The sequence below is a fragment of the Spea bombifrons genome, chromosome 8, assembly GCF_027358695.1.
Source record: "Spea bombifrons isolate aSpeBom1 chromosome 8, aSpeBom1.2.pri, whole genome shotgun sequence".
Lineage (NCBI taxonomy): Eukaryota > Metazoa > Chordata > Amphibia > Anura > Pelobatidae > Spea > Spea bombifrons.
This window is the reverse complement of record NC_071094.1, coordinates 9706636-9724521: the sequence shown is the minus strand read 5'-3', so window position 1 is coordinate 9724521 and position 17886 is coordinate 9706636. Positions and strand designations below refer to the sequence as shown.

At 41.1% G+C, this 17886-nt stretch overlaps 1 protein-coding gene across 3 annotated transcripts in view; it reads right to left on the bottom strand.

Moving 5' to 3' along the window:
- PBX3 (PBX homeobox 3) overlaps window positions 1-17886 on the bottom strand; it is a 111740-nt gene that overhangs the window by 55254 nt on the left and 38600 nt on the right. The gene's annotated exons all lie outside the window — the stretch shown is intronic.

Genomic DNA, 17886 nt, shown 5'->3' with positions numbered 1-17886 from the left:
ATCCAAGTTAACACAAAAATGATGACTTTCATTATGCCATCAGAGTTTTGACATTTTTAATTGAAACACCTGTAATTTTTCCGCACAACCCAAATACCCATTCAGGGAACGCTAGCTGATATTCATATAATATTTTGACAATCTCTTTGCTTTGCTCTGATGCTGGGGAATGCGATGTGCTCAAAAAAGCCTCAGAGACGTATAATCAAACAATGTGATTTCTTGTTTTTGTTCATGTAAAAGCTGGTTTTCAGAAGAAACCCAACAGATTCCTATTATGTGTCCTGGAAACCTTCTTCCAAAGTATAATTTCATATTGCTGATGCCTTATATATGGAGAAATACAGCATGCTGACAATTACAGAATACATGGCATGTGTAAATTCTGTTCTTCAGAACGTTAAGGAACTAAATAAAACTCTAAAAAGGAGCAGTATTTTGGTTCACTCGTCCACAAAAAGAGATAAATTCATTTGCCAGTAAAACTTGGTATCCTAAAACACATCATTCTTTACCCTTATACAGTTTTTTTCGTGGACGATTATATGTATCCAGCCATAACACCATGAATGAGCAATAAACAATTAAAAATCTTTACCATTAAACAAATAATATAAGACAAAATAAAGATCGTAAAGATTTTCTATAAAACAAAAAAAAAGTTCTGAGGCTCTTGGTGATCAGCTTGGTGTTCAAAGCTACACACCTAGGGGACACCTGAGGACCATGGCGGTTGTTCTGTAGCAACAGGAGAGCTACCTGTTGGTTACCCCTGCCCCAAAGCATCGGGGTCTTTTTCATTAGGGCATTATTTGAATTAAGACCCACGTACCAAGCGACTGGTACCTCTGTATCACAGGGAACGCGGCTTGCCGGCTGATTTTATCTGTTTCCCCCATCCGTCACCTTCTCGCCCTACCCTCTTTTCATGCCCCCCCCTCCGCCCAGCCGCCTGCTTTTCCTACTGAATATTCTTGTCTGTGTCCTGTCTGCGAGGAAATGTGTTGCTCTCTGATCTTTCTTATCTTAAGATATTTGCAGCCCCCAAATTTCACTTCAATCTCACCTCATCTCTCCATACTACATTAACCCCTAGCAATTGCCTTCCAAATGACCCCATTAAGCTGTAATTGCCTCAGCAGGTCTGCACTCCTCTTGTAATTCTGTTCCTCTCATATCCCAGACGCACGCTCAGCATCATTTGGCGTCCCGGCTCCCTTCACTGAACTCAGCTTATGACCTCTATGCACCGTGGCCGAAACGACTAGTAGATGGCGCAGTGGCTAACGCGTTCCATTACTTAGATTTTAAAACTTCAGTAGGCCCTAATGTGATATTCCTCCGGAGGAAGAAGGTGGTGGTGTGTGTGGGGGGGGGGGGATATGTTGTCATGGAGACACAGCGCCAGCTATTAAAAAAAAAATCTTTTGTTTTTTTCCCCTTGTTCTTCACCGAGCTATGCTGTCATTTATTAATAAATAAAAGCAAGATACGAAGAGGAGGAGGATAGAGGGAGAAAAGGAGGGATAGAGAAAGGAAGAAAGCTAAGGAGAAAAAGACCAGCGTCATCACAAAGAGGAACATTGTATTTAGTTACGATGATCATTTTAGATTTAGATTTGGCTTTAGTAAATTAAGGTATATATATATAGAGAGAGAGAGAGAGAGAGAGAAGAAGAGAGCTAAGCTGTCACAGAGTAGAATTTCTATTTAGTACATGTATAGACTGATCCACATATATATATATGATTTCCCTGCCCCATATCAGTGCTGGAGTCACAAAACAGTAATTTCTACAATCAGAGAGGTGTAAAGATGTAAAATAACAGCATCCGTGGTAATTAAGATCACCTCTATAACCTGGCTTGGAGAAAGCATTACAGATTAACGTAAAGGAACGTCGGTGGTACTGTAGGTACTTGAGTACTGTCAAAAGAACAGAAGCGAATGAATGATATGACTGGGAAGCCCATTCCTCTCAACAGTACCAGTTTTCAGAGTCCCGGGAAGCTGCCCCATATAGTGCATATACAATAAATGTTCTATGCCACTTTTCTGTATCTACAATCTGTAAAGACTTACGCATGTAAGAAGTTAATAACATATCGTCTGTGATGTTCAAACAGGGACACTTTGGAAGGCACTATATATATATATATATATATATATATATATATATATATAATTTCAGTTGTGAAAAGGTAAGGTTTAACAGTAATAAACCTGTTTTGAAATAATATACCGTGGCCTGTCTGTATTGTTCTGTATCGCTCTAAGCAAAATGTCTATATTAAGATACTCTACACAGTGCGATTGCCTGTTGTGTTACACAAAGAACGGTCTATATTACGGTATTACACACAGGGCACTTGCACGTCCTTGGTTTTGAGCTGCCGGTGTAAATCTAATTTCCCCAGTGAAATGGAAGGATATTTATACTGTCCCCATGTCTCTGCCTACTTCCCTCCACCTCCGCACCCGGACGGCTGCTCTCACTCCGCAGCTCCGTGCTGCAAAACCCCGTCTTCACAATGGCAATTACCGTCGTTAAAAAAAAGCCACCAGGTAGGATTAACCCCAGCTCTCCCTATTAAAAGAAGTATGGGTGAGTGCACAATATATTTCCAGACACATGCAAATATATATTAATACGATCAGCAGTGAACATGGAGGGACAGACAGATCTACAGCCCTACAGAATCCGCCGGTGATCTGTACATATTACGCACGTCTATAGATACAAATCAAAGACAATGTTGCGTGTTAACACATACACAAGCTTTACAAGCTAAACAATGGCCCAGTACTGACTGTGTCCTTCAAAAAGCCATAGATAAGAATGGCTGTTACTACGCGGGTGAACGATAATGGGCATAGCCCGAGGTGCACGGATACTGTATGCACCCAACTCTGTATAGGATTATTTTCGCCCGTGTCGGCGGCTAACGATAAATTCCTCCTTTCAGTTTTAATCAGGCTTCCCCTTGTAAGGAGGCAGCAGACAGTGACGCCAATCTCTCTGCCTCCCAACCGTGCCTCACCTCGGTTCTCCACCGGGGACGGCGTGTCAGGATTGTTCAGCTGCCGCGGTGAGTGCCGCCTGGGCACCTGAAGTGGAAATGTTGAGGTGCGGAGGGCGCTGGTCTGACAGTGATATATTATGGCTGCTTCCAGTGGCGAGGGGCATTGCAAGACTGCTGTGCCCGGTGTGAGGGACTTAACACATTCCCTGCAGCGGGGTAGTGAACGTCGGCAGTGAATGGGTTAATTCTGAATTTCGGTAGTACTCGGAATTACTTGGCATGGAAGAACGTACAGCGCTGTACATACTTTGTACATGCACAATGACATTTTGCACCCATAATTAATTTTTATCTCTAGAAATTAAGCCCGCACATGCTGTCCTCCTATCGTAACTAATCTGGTCAAAAAGTTTAGAAATAAAAAATGCATAATCGATTAAAAGAGTACATTACTGGCAAGCGGCCAGAGGTGTTATGATGCGGATTGCGGGTGATAACTCTATTTATCAAACAGAACCCATTCTTTGGGCCTTCTGGAGCGTGGCTGAAGGAAGCCTTTGATTTCGGGTGTAGCGGAGGACTGACGAGGCTTTTATCAGAAGGTGCTGTTTTATAGTGAACACAGGAACCATGTAGCAGAACAGCTTTAACCCTACGAGCACCAGCACCTTCCTGTATGAATATTTTCCCAAATGCATACATCACAATGGTAAAGCCCATATGATCCAACTGTGAGACGTCTGAAGGCTTATCCCAATGGCTTGGTAGAGATCCTAGATGACGCATAAGTAAATGAAATTGTACAATAACGCTACAATCACTATTACTTCTAATCTGTATTCACATCAATCAGTCATGTACAGTTTCTGCGTCTAAGATTGGGAATGGGTTGATTCTCTCTCTATAAGGTGAAATAGCAACGTCAAACGCCACACGTTCCCCGGGATATCTCTATTGCAGATTCTATATGTGCACGCTACAAAAACACTCCCAAGTCACAACCCTAACCCTGATTTACGGCATCGTCCACCATGTCTTGCTCCTAATACCCTGACTATATATATATTAGCCAAGTAGTCCAAATATTGAGTTCAGCCATAGCGCACCACCATCTTTTCCATGCACAATATCCCTCTTTCCCAAAAACAGGCAGCCATTACAGAACAATCACGTGCATGGATACACCTGGGGTTCTACAGGCGCTCTTCCATACTTACTGCACTCACAGTTAAGGCAACGTCTCCCTATATTGCCTTAAAATACTCCTCTCATTACCACATACAGCTCAACGCCTGTCTTTGTTACTGTGTTGCTGGACATACGGTACTTACACATAAAATATGTGACTCATCCTTAATTGTGCTAGGATGTGTCCTGTTCTGGGTTTGTCCAATACTGGATTCTTTCGGTGTTTCCTTCCATTACGTCTACTAGTAAGTCTAATTCTGCCCAGTTTCAAATGTACTAAGGCAGCTGTGCGCCAAGTTATTATACCGTCAAGCATAGAGCTGGCGCTCTAATTCTGATCTTATTCTTAGAACCTGCGGCTCCATTCTAAATGAATGGGGGTCACCCCACCTCTGGACTGGCTTGCCCTTCGACCCTGGTCTTGCCGGCCTGCCACATGCAGCAATATTTTGGGCTTTTCCCTATAATGTAAAATATTAATATTCTGGGATCCAGAAATCCCCCATGCCTTTTCTGCTCCAGCATTTTCTAGCGATAACGATGGAATGCCAGATTTTGGGCCGGTAAGAGTTAAAAGCTTAGGTTCTGCCGTCTCTGACAGGAGATTCATAGGGCAGTGTCAGCTCCAACTTTAACAGGCTCAGAACGAAAGACAGAGAGAGCGAGGAGCTACCCGGCAATTATATCTGCGCTGGCAGATTGTAACACAGAGGGTGGCGCGGCGAAGGATTCCTGGGAAGGCATGGGGAGTCGGCAGGGGTGTGAAGTGACGGGCGCACAGCTGGGGGGGAAAAGCAGCCGGGGGGTCTGAAGGTTTAAGAACTGTATAATTACAATGCAGGCCTCGCCAAGCTAGAAATGTTCCTTTTGTTACTGGATCTTTGCTGCGGGTTCTTTAATGTCAAGTAGCACAAAGGAAAGGACAAATCATTTCCACTACTCGGATGTGGCATGCATCACCCAGACACTGAATGGGATGTCAACCTGCGAGAACCACAAAAGTCACATTCTAGCCCTTAAAATGTTTATGCAAATAGCTTTATACACAGAATGCGATGGCAGATCGAAACGGCTTTATCGCCATCCCGGTGCGGCCGCTCATACCGCCGCCTGACCCGGCTACATGTTAGCTTTGGTTTTTACAATTAGAATACGCAATTATCTATACAGAGCCGCTGGTAGATCGCGCGACTGTATTACCCTCCTGTTGCATGGCCTTAAAAACAATTCATCTTTTTTTTCTTCTCTCTCAAGCAGCGAGATGTGATGAGCCTGGAAAAAAACATTCTTCTGTGACCGGTAAAATGTATACGGACTTATAGATTACATTGTAAGGAGACACCGGTTTCTCTACAGTGGCGATATAACAGGTAGCAGATCAACAATGTATCAACCATGATTAACACCTCGAAGCCGCCCCCCTTCGCTAAACGCCATAAACAGCCCTCCAGCCGTGTCTGTGACTCCCTCGGTCCTGGGAGGGTCATTGTGGTTTGAGTGGTGGCAGACGCATTAAATGCTTTAAAAGCTGCCGCTGTCATATCTGGCTAATGTTTTCCGACTCATTTAATGTTTTCCGGCTGATGGGTGTGTGACAAGAGCTGGCTGGCAGGTACGCATATATAATTTGCCTTTGGTTTAACCCTTCGCGTGAATATCCTAATGGCTAATTAAGTGTGCGGGTCCCTTGGAGGGCAATGGAAACCAGTTAACAGCACGCTGGAAGCTTCTGATCCAGTTGCAAGCAGAACAGACATTTAGATACCAGCGGCCAGTGAAAGAGTTAAGAAAACCCAGCCGCGTTTCGAGGTATTTTAGGAGATGCACTTTTAGTAATAAAATATCTTTGAATCAAATGGGCAGCTATGGAAAAAAGCAGACGTGGGTTTAAATGTCACTGTTTTGTTTAAACTCCCTTCTCCCTGCCATTAGGAATTTGCTTAAAAACGTTAAAGTTTAGATGATGGAAAGAAAAAAAAAATACATTAACCATTGCGAGCGCATTTTAAATGTTTTATAATAGGCAAACAAATTATTCACCGGGTGGATAATGAAGTGAAATAAGTTCTAAAGCAAACCAGTGTTATGTTTATGTAAATATACGTTATTAGTAGTGGGTCGTGCCGGTTAAAACTCTTTGCTTGAGCAAGTAAACGAGCTGATCTCAGACGAGCACAAACAGAGATGGAATTGAAGATTAACGGAGAAGCTAATTCGAGACATGAGAAGAAAAGGCTTCTCACGCCGAGAATGGTAAATGCGACTGGGCCGGCGGGCAGGACTGTCCAGGCAGAAAGAGTGAAATTATTCAAGAAGCAATTAGGTGGCATCGTGGTGGGGAAGAGAATACTTAAAGAGAATGAACCCTGATGCTCCGATGGGTGTGAAGTCAATTTAGAGCCATTTCCGAGATAGTCTTTGCCTCCCTCCCAGGGCTAAGTGCTGCTGAACTCATGTTGTGTATGGAGATCAGGAATGTTTCTGTAGCTGAACTCTTCATCTAAAATTTGAGACGGAGAGGGAGGGATGTTGGAGGAATCCCACTAAACAACCTTTGCTGAAGCCACATAATTGCACTTCATCCTAAAGTGTTATTTTTTGATTTCTAAGTCCTTGCTGTTCATGTGCCGGTACCAACGTACGTAGACTCACAAGGGCAGATATATACGCTCAGGTCACACGACGCGCGAATCCGAGTCTTTCAAAGAACAAGACAACTACTTGAACAAAGTCAAATGTCAAAGATTCTGATGGTGTCTCCAACCACAACATAGGTCACCTTGGACGAGACAAACCCTCCCTCCAGTACCCGAGCTACCGAATTCCAGTTATAGTGTGGATTGAAGCCAAAGATCTAATGAGACAGGAGAGTTGATGGCAACATGGGGCCACTGCTAAAACTGCCGGATAAAGACAACCTCATTTCTGGAGTTTTGTGAAACAAAATAAAAAAAAAAATCCTGATAAAATAAATTAAAAATGTAATAACTCTATTTTTTCACTTTTTAATTTTTTTATTTTATTTATTTTTTTTCTGTCAAAGATTTATGTGCTGGCACGTTAATCTAACTTTTTTTATATATTAAAAAAAAAAAGAAAGAAAATCTACTTTAAATGCGGAGTTTATATATTTAGGAGAAATTGCGTAATTCTTCATAGCGCAATGTAAAAATAACTCTGCTATTAATGCGAGGCCCTTTTATTTAATCACAAGCTAATTTACTCCTGACAGAAAGTAAATTCCCACTATTTTCTGCAAGGCTTTATGAAATTGCCATCATTTTTAATTAATTCTTAATTAAAATATATTACACCACAGCTTCTACCCATCTCTCTTGATATTCTAACATAATCAATTCAAGAGCATTTACATATCATTAATTAAAAGCATTCCTCTCTCATCCTTAAAATCATAATGAGGCTCTATCTCTCATTAGCAGCCTTTAAGGGATAAAATAACAATACTAGAAAAAGGCGACCAGCATTTAAACATAAATTGTTTCCATTTTACTGAAAGGTTACTCTTTAGCTACAGGTATTTTAAGTATTATTAATTTGATATTTAAAAAAAAAAACATTTATTAATATTTCATGAATATCAATAAAAGGACACAGCAGTTGAGATCACCGTTTTGTCAAATATGAAAAGGAACTGAATACACACACAGTAAGGGCGTTTAAACAGATATAAGACTATCCTGAATATAAGACTAAGGACGGAATAAAGTTTGAGGATTTTAACAGCAGGAAAAATGGTCAGACTATATGGGCTGGATGGTTCTTACCTGCCATCACGTTCATGACGCCATTTATCTATTTTTCTAGAAAGTAAGCTCAATTGAGCAGGGCTCTCCTCGTCTTTAGTTTCTTTAAGTCTAAATTGTTATGTTATATACTGCTTGTTTGCCATTGCAATATAAATAATAATAATAATAATTAATAATAATATATAATAATACATATGAACTACACACTATATACAGCATTACACCAACATCATATTAGAATACATAGTAGTAGAGTTGTGGCTGTTTTGATTGCAAAATAATTGAATACTGCACGAAATACGTTAAAATCCAGCATACAATGCATATATATAATTTAATACCCTATGGTTCAGGGGAAATAAAACAATATTTGATTCAATTACACGTGAAATAAAGTGTTAGAGACTTTTCTGTGTCAGATGGATGGTGGTTCTGTAAGACAGTGGGCACGGGACATGTGCCAGGCTAAGGTGGTGGTATAAGCCCCGAGCCACACAATGTATATAATCACAGCATCATCTGAGATTTTTTTTTAAAAAATCTGCTTTTTTACTAAACAAAGGGAAGTAATATTAACGGCAAGTAGTTGGGTAAAGCAAAGAATTGTAGACTTTTCTGCTTATTGTCACGGTAACGTAAAGTATGCGGCAATGCATGCTAATTCTGCAATGTGAAATCCATTTCGGCATTAAGCCTCTGGGGATCACGCACATGCAAAACAAAATTATGGTTTTACGATCGTAGCGAGAGAGACGAGAATTCGGCATAACACCTTTGCATGCATATTATGCGCACACTCCCTTTCCCCCTTGCACAAAAGTGTGGCGACCCTACGCAAGCGCTTTCCCCATTTACATTCTGCATCGAGGTGATCGAAGTGAAATATGCATACGAGGGGATGATCTACGGAGAGTCAAATTTCAATGCATCATTTTGTGCTCCCGGCTGCCACAGCGAAGATGAAATATTCAGTATTTATACTCGTAGGATGGTCAGAATCTGGGGGAGATTATGTAGCATTCTTAAACGATCTGTAATGGTTCTGAGTAGGAGCCAAAGAGATTGTCTTTGAGAGGTAAATACAAGTAGACAAATGCTATCGCCGGTAAGGCATGGTCCTGCTTAGCACCAAAGATGTCTACAAATTGCTGGCTGGATTTATGGAACCATTAATAATTTGAAAGCATGCAGGCACATCTTGTGTTTCGGAATCCTATCCTCTACGCTCTTTTGGCGAGGCTCTCTGGCCAAAGAATGGTCGCGATATTCAGCGACTCGAGTGACACTTTTGGCCAACTATGGACGACGACCAAACCGGGAGCCGGGAATCAAAGGCCTGTGTATGTGTGAATAATAAGAGGACAGGGATACTTTCTACAGCTGTAACTATATCTGCACATTGGTATCAGGCAAATCAGATTTACATCACTGTCTTGTGTATATATCAGGTGCTCCAGGAATACTTGTCAAGACAGCCTGTCTCAGCCCTTCACACGTCAGATAAAATCACAGCACTCTGTGTTTGGGTCTGTTGACAGCAATTTATTTTGATGTGTTGTCACAATATGAAATTTCTCCCATGCTCTGCACCATGTTGCTCGTATCCGCCGCACTTTTTCAGCTGCCAGATGCTACAGGTTTAGTGAAGAAACACAGACTTTCTCTTTTTTAATGATTCAGCGAGGAGTTGGTGGAGTGGCACAGTTAAAACATGCATCCCGGGAGACACCGAGACATTGTGGCATCCCAAATCCTACATACTGCTGACTTAACATCATTACAAAGTGTTGACAAGCAGTGCCAATCCACTGTGCTAGAATAAGTTGTGTCCTTCACGCGGCTGACATGCCATGTGTAGAAGTGAAAACAAAGACAACACTTTCTCTTCTCTCGCTGTCTGTTCTTCCACTTTCCAAATCTCTCTCCCTGGCAGGAGGCTTATCCAACTCGCTACAAGTTCCAAGTCATTTATTTTCTACTTCTTGGGTAGCTGCTCCCATTGTCTCAGTTAATAAAACTGCTGTACTGCTACTTTTTCCTATTTAACTTTTTTAAAGATCTGCTTTAATGGCCCTTATTAAATCAAATTCTGTTGATGGAAGAGCAGATTTGGAGCTGGAGGGTGAGATCATTTTTTTTAAAGTGTACCAATAAGATTATTTCTAGCAAAATTCCAGTACTGTGAGTGATTATACCATATTGGTTCAACGTCAGAAACCAGGGTATCCATATTGGTCTGTATGATATTTCCCACGGGATAGTTGGCTGCACAAGCATTTTAACGTCTTGGTGTTCTGGCGCGGCGTCAGCAAATTAATGCGTGATGAACGCTAGAAGCCCCATCAGACATTTTCTTTTAGGATATAAACCCATTAAGCTGCTGAAATATATGCCTGTGTGATAGTTAACATGTTATAGCAAGTACCGTGTCATTGACCTTATCGGGAAGATTACTGAGAAGTAAAGAATATCGGAGGAAGAATGGCCAGTTAACTCATCCGCTTGATGCAGAAGACATAAAAACTGTTACTTTAAGCCTATTATATCCAGAATCAAAACTCCAGAGCCATATTCATTCACCACACATGGTGTCACAAATATTGTATTTCCAGAATATCCTGTTGCTATAAACATGCAATGAATGGCCATAGATTGGAAGAGCTGAGATTTTAATTAGCTCACTTATTTCACGCCAAGTGGCTGTAGTCCGCCTTCTAGGGGTATATATATAACATAAACATCGTACTGAACCAACCTGTAGTCCTAGAGATGAGCGTCTGCCTTTAAATTCAAGTATTTCACTGCAAAAGAATAAAGCCCTTGGACAAACGTGAGTTCTGTCTGTACCGTTCTATGTTCAAAGGTTCAACACTCGTACCTGGGGAACATTTCCCAATGAATGCTGATAAATTGATGTACGCGCCGGACTCCGTGTACGTGGGTTTAATGAGCGCCTGTAAAATAATTCATCTGCACGGCAAATTCATAACTGTTCTGAAAGTATTGATATACGGTTAAAGTTAATATATCAAAAATTAAGTAATCTCTGCGTGGTGTTGAAGCATGTATTAGGTTAAGCAGTTAAATACATTACACGGCTTCCCATTTGCCTCAAAATATGACAGCTTATTTACCACACGCGATGCATCACACAGGACATAGTAAAGAGGACACAGTTGGTAAAGAGCCCACATGGAGATATAAGTCGACAAGCTACTAGTATGGGATGCATATACAAAATTATGAAATTGGGACCATACATGGTTAATGTAGTTGTTGCTGCTGAAATTGTGTACTTTAGTGTTTTTTAACATCAGCTACATATTAATTCAAGACTCAGGAACTGATGTTTCCTACTTAGGTTGAGCAGAGAGGAAGCCAGCAGATACTTTTGGCTCATTCCTCCAATGGTGCCATCACTACTACAACGTTACACTTATTGATACACAGGACACTACTTTGTAGTTGTTAGCCCTGTCTGATCTTTGGAGTTAGGGCCAAGCTGGACCATAACAGATGATATTAAAGAATGGTATTCACGAAAGGGTATGGGTCAACATAGCCTTTGCGTCTTTAGAACCTAGTGAGCTCACAGTAGAACTCGTTTGCAGTTTCCCTGAGTTAAAAATAACATTAAAGACGGACTGGCAACTTGGTGAGCTCCCAAGCCAAGCCAACTAAGATTAGATTCAATCTTACAACAATTAAAATAATTGAATCTAGAAATGGAATGAGCTTTCCCAGGTTACAGCAGAGACAAAATGTATACATGTACAACATTTCCATGTTCGGATTTGCATTCCTTCCAACTTCAGTCAGTGTCACGGTGTAGACCCAAACCTGTTACATGTCAGACGTTGTAGGGCCAAACGAGAAAAAAAACAAACAAACAGTGTATCCAAGCTAAACTGCATGGCAACCTTCAATAGGCTCTTTGGCAGGCAATGCTTGGCAAGATAAGAGAGCATACAGTGGTCAGTAGGAAACATACTGGGAAATGGTCTTTTTATTACGACCCCCTTAGACTTCAGTAAATAGAAACACGAGGAGATAAAGCAGTTTGCCAGAGGCTACCTTCTAGGACTGCGAGTAGAGTTAGCTCTGCCTCTGATTTCAAATGAAACAGAGGAAAACATCGGACACAATCTGAGGCTAAGGAAGTGCTCCGGGCTGCCAGCAGTTCTTGAATCTTTATTAGCGTTATTACGGTTTCATCCTCTTTTTTTTTTTTTTACCTGCGGCAAATGTTCATTATGTGCAGACTACTATCTTTGAATGCTTGCTAATATACACTTGAGTATACGAGTATGTATGTTTATACACAAAACTCAAACAGACAAATCAATTCCACACACCATACACAGCCTACAAAATCCATCACTCGGTAGGATATGAACATTTTACCAGTCATTTTCATTTTTCAATAGTAAACACATTTTACCCCTTACTTTTGAATATGTCTGCCGTGTGTCTGAGAAGCTTCGGTAATAGGGTGTCTTCCTCTAAGCCCCCGAAGGTTTAGCATGCTGGAACAAAGCAATTTGTGCGACTCTGACATGCAACACAATGGCATTTTGAATTGGTAGATAATAAGAGAAGGTCTCTGTTACTGAAGATAATCCGTACTGGGATCTCATTTAAGGCAACTGCCTGTGCTGTCGGCAATTAACCGTACCCCAAGCTGATCTGTGGTCCGAAAACCTCCGGGGATTTTTAGCTTCTTAAATTAGACATTTTGTCCGATGAGCAAGATGTCGAGCTATGGGTTATAATGCGGACAGTGGCGCGTGTATGGACTTTAAACGGTAACATGAAAATCTATTGGATAAACAGCGACTTATCGGTAGGATATGTTTTTTTATTACTCTGGCAGAAAAAAAAATAATAATGAAGACTAAGAGGGTGTCGGGTCACTTGTGGAATAACCCATACATAATTAAGGAAAATTGAGGTTTAAACTGATTTAACCCCTTTATAGGAAAAGATGCGTAAAGGCATTCATGGTCTTTAGTGGTTAAGATAATAGTTTCAGAACCCAATGCTAAGCTTTATCGTGTGTGATTAAGTAGAGATGGTCTCTTTTAAACATCATGGAAGGCGTTTGTCTTAAACCGTAATGGTCAAAGTTTTGTCCAACATTCCTGTGCAAGGCAGCTTGGCGCTGAATCACAAGAAGGATTTATGGAGCTGTTCTATTCAATAAAGTAAGCAACGGTTTGTTCTTTTCCCAAGGAGCCAACAAAAACTGCACTGCCAGTCAGAACTCCCGTTCAGCCTTCAAAAATATCACTCCTGCGCATCAATAAAGCACGACTAGAACGTACTACATCCCCTAAAATTACAACTTAGCTTAAAACCCACTCCACAAACAGATACAGCATTTAGTGTTTGTTTTCTATCAGTTATAGTCATGGTCTATTCTAAGAATATGGTAGCTGGTTATGGCAGAAGAGATTTAATAAACCTCAAAACAGCATGGCCTTGAACTATGTCAAGTTTGAGACGGAAAGGTGAGAGCAAAGCCTGATCAATGCCTTGAAGATCTCTTTCAGAGCAGCCAGGTCTGCGCACTACCAGCTCCATCAGCCATGGTCTGGCTCAGCTGGTGTCGTGCCGCTGGCCAGCTTGGCCCTTTTTGCATTGATGAAACTGATGGTTCTCTCCACATCCATCTTATGCCGCCATCTTGAATCTTGTGGATTGTTCCAAACTAAGCTTCCTTTGTCCAGATTAGGCAAGTATAGCAGCTGATTGACCATGAGTGTTTTACCCTTAAAGGGACAGTCCAGCCATCACATGCACTTTAAATGCATTTGATAGGTGAGTGTGCCCTTTAAATTGTCATTTTATTTCAATTGGAAATGCATTGAGGGGTTCGTCAAAATCCAACTACGCATTGGTTCTCTTTCCTTCCCTCAGCTCCTTGGCTTGTAGACGGTGCATTTGACCAAACATATGTGTGTGTAATATACCCACCACCAGCCAGCTCCAATTCTGGATTGCAAAAGAGTTCCAGAGGGTCAAGTGAGACCCCCTACGCACATCCATAGAAAGCGATTTTAATGGGTTGGTTTATTGTCAGTGATTGGCAAGTATGAAAATGAGACAGATGATGGGGTTGGGAACTGCAGCTTCTTCTAAAGGTAAGTTCTTGTATTTATTCCCTTACAGATAACAAAAAAAACTTTTAATGTGTATTCCCTCATCGCTATATGGGACACTAGACTGCCCAATTAATAGAAAATGGCCGTCTCTAACAAGCTGTTGTCTCTGCATTCAGCCCGATGCAGCTGTCCTATGTGTTGAGCACTACTGTTGATTCAACCCTTTGAGTTGTCTATGTTGATATATTTTTAGACTGATCCGTCATTTCCCAAATATTGCGACTTACTTGTTCTTAAATGCAGTGGGCACTCAAAGATCACGTAGCAAATATCTGGAAAATATTTCAAAAGACTGAAAATCGGCAGCCGGTGAATGGGTAAAATGCTTGCTGGCATAGAATAATGAATCAGAATTTAAGTACAAATGTGTAACGAAAGATATTTTATAACGGCAAACCGGTTTTGTTAAAAAGCTCATTATGCTATTAATGTAAGTTTTTCTTCAGATAACAAATCCACTTTAAGAGGTTACCTAAAAGTATATATAAATATGGATTCTCATGAAAAATCAAACACACACTCACTCCGATGTAGTGTTTACCTCCTTCCCGAGGCACGCCGTGGCATGCGTCTTCCTATGCTGCGTTTAATTAACATAACTAGTAATAAGGTAATAACTTCCCTTTAATGTGCAAGTGCAATTAAAAGTCGTATTGCGCAACATACTTTAGACCTGACAAGGTGGTACCGACACCGGCGTATCCCAGATCATCTTAGATTTGAACAGATTCTCTGACTGCGAGCTGTCTGGGTAATTGCTGAGCTGTCTGAGTATTCCACTGAATGGCATCCATTTGTATCTCGTCGGCTGACTATTACATGTTATTACCGCAATTAATAATGGGAATAATACAGAGCATATGTTGGGCGCGTCGGAATGAGCGGCTTACGCCGTAACACCTGTGCATTCTGCCTTTCTGCCTGCAGTTTAAGAATCATTCTTTAGGAATGAATGGGCACATTCAAATTCTTGTAATGTTTTTTTCATAGCCATAAAACCTGCACTATTTGAATGATTTGGCAATTTATTCCACCCTCTCAAACATATTTGCCTTCTCATAATACATATGGAGAATTGGAAAGGCCCCTCTTGCCGTACAGAGAGAGAAATATTCCGAGGCTGAACTCATCGGATCAGAATTTCCACCTTTTGTAATGTGGCGTGGAGACCCGACGCGCGCTTCCAATTCCACCCGATGTACTCGTGGGAATGGGATGGAGAATTAAGAGATACATGAGGGGTATTTATAAACCTTATCATATATACCCATTGTACAGCGCTACAGAATTTGATGGCGCTATATAAAACAATAAATAATAATAATATATTAACATGTATTAATATTTCCATATAAGCTCAGTAGGCAATGTATAGAATATTTTTTCAGGTGCAATCATTCCCGGTGCTTAACAGCTGGCAATCTAATCGCTATTAAGCAATGTAATCCTTGTCACACTGAGAATGGGGAGTTAGCCCTGAAAGATGGATGTTAGCAGTGGCCTTACACTCCCACAGTCATGTTATAAGAGCGGCGTAACAGCTCTGCAAGTGTAGCGACACTCGCCATCGACCCATAACTAACTCTTTCTCTGTTACAGGTAAAGAAATCCCTTTTCACGCGTTAACCCCGTCAATCTCAGATGCAATTCCTAGTTAACAGCATCCTATGGTGCTTGAATACGGTGCCCTCTAAATAAGTAGATAGGTAGATAGTACATCGCTACGGAATAGGATGGTGCTATATTAAACAATAAATAATAATATATAGACAGATAGATAAATCAAGCTACAAATCCCAGGCCTTGATCCCTAATCGCGTGGCCTTGATCCCTAAATTATTACTTTTATTCTGGTTTTAATTTGATCTATACAGGCGTATCCAAGCTGGCTCATACAATGACTTAACTAATCTTAGTTCAGATAGGGAGACGTAGCAAGGCGTCCCGGCATCACTCATGTCCCAGGCACTGTCCATTTGGAATTCTTGCGTGATCTGCTTCGACCCTCAAGGTTTCGGTGACTCTAAGTATGACATCATCGCTCACAAAATCAAGAAAAGTAATTTGCAAAACTTAGCAAGACAGCAGTGATTTAGCCACGTCTCACCCATCAATAAGTCATGAAGACACAAGCACGCATTTGCATAAACAAACCTAGATGTTTATTAGCGTGCGTATATCCGTATAAATGTTCAGCAACTAGAGTTTGACGAGGCAAGGCGGGCTCCTAAAACCCCGAGCTTTGATATGAACAAGCTGCGTTCACTTTCTGCTGTAATTCCCACTCTTGACCTTCCAAACGCACGCGCTCGGATCTGGCCGCTTGCTCTCGCTGGCAGGCGCTGGCTTCCTTTATGAAGCCGACATCTGTATCAGCGGGTTAGTAACTCTGTTATGGGCTGTAAATATAGAACTGTTGGAACTTCCTCTTAGGACAGAATGAGGAATTTGCCTATAATTAAAGCAGAGCCGGTTAACGGCTGGTAGTAAAGGTTTACAGCGGCGGTTGACAGTTGCAAAGATAAGCTTGTAAAAAAAAAAAAAAAAAAAAAAGATCTGAAACTGCAGTCGAGCTGCTCTTCCCACACAAGCTAACGGCAGTCTAGGAAAGGAGGGCATGTTCGCTAAACAGCGCTCACGACACACTTTCGTCCAACAACTCTTACAAGGCAGTCGAATGCTAAGTGACTATGGAGAGTCTCTATGCGATAACCCATTATGGGCCAATGCTTGATGTGCTTGAGCAAAGGTGTTAATCAGTAATATAGTATGGGGTGATTTACTGCTCTAGATATCATCAACTAATTCCCCTTTTTTTGGATTTCCTGGAATACGTTGTTTTTCTTTCATGCCACGGCGTTTATCATAACTCTATTGCCTAAGGACCCCTCCTATAAAGTGTTATTTTAACAGAGTTTTTCTTAATATATTTTACTATGTTCTATATGCATAGAGAGACAGAGAGAGAAAGAGAGACAGAGAGAGAGAGAGAGAGAGACCGAGAGAGAAAGAGAGACAGAGAGAGAGAGAGAGAGACCGAGAGAGAAAGAGAGACAGAGAGAGAGAGACAGAGAGAGAAAGAGAGACTGAGAGAGAGCGAGAGAGAGAGAGAGAGAGAGAGAGAGAGAGAGAGAGAGAGGATGGTGCCGTGTCAATGAGCAGAATGGACAGGAAATATTTGTAATAAATAAATGACTGAAAAGGGGATCTTGGTGTCCCCAAAGTCTCCATTAATTAAACACTTTCCTCTAGCCATGAAAGCATAGTTTTTACCTCACTTTTTGGTTTTTTTTATTACGAGCACCCTTGACTGTTCTCTCTTTCTATCTGTACCTAAACAGGGAGAAAGTAATGAAAAAACCACGGGTTTATTTCATCCCCGAAACCTCGTACAAATCTCACTCAATCCTGAATCTTCATAAATCACCATTAAAAGGCAGGAGCGTCATCCTCGTCACATACATCTCCCGCTTCCAGACCTGCAGACTAATGAGAAGAGGGATCCGGCTATCTACGCGGATTAATTAATTCAAAATGTCTGCTGTTATTCACATGCGAGGCTGGTGTTATTGGAATAGCACTTGACAGCGCTGCCTAAAGATATCATTTCTGATTTGTGAACTTGCTGCACCATAACTGATGATTGTTCATGAAAATCACAGAAGCTCTGTTTCCCGGCATTACTGTAAAAAATTCTCTCCCTCCTAGTTATTTTTTTTATTTTTTTTTTATACGCTCAATCTG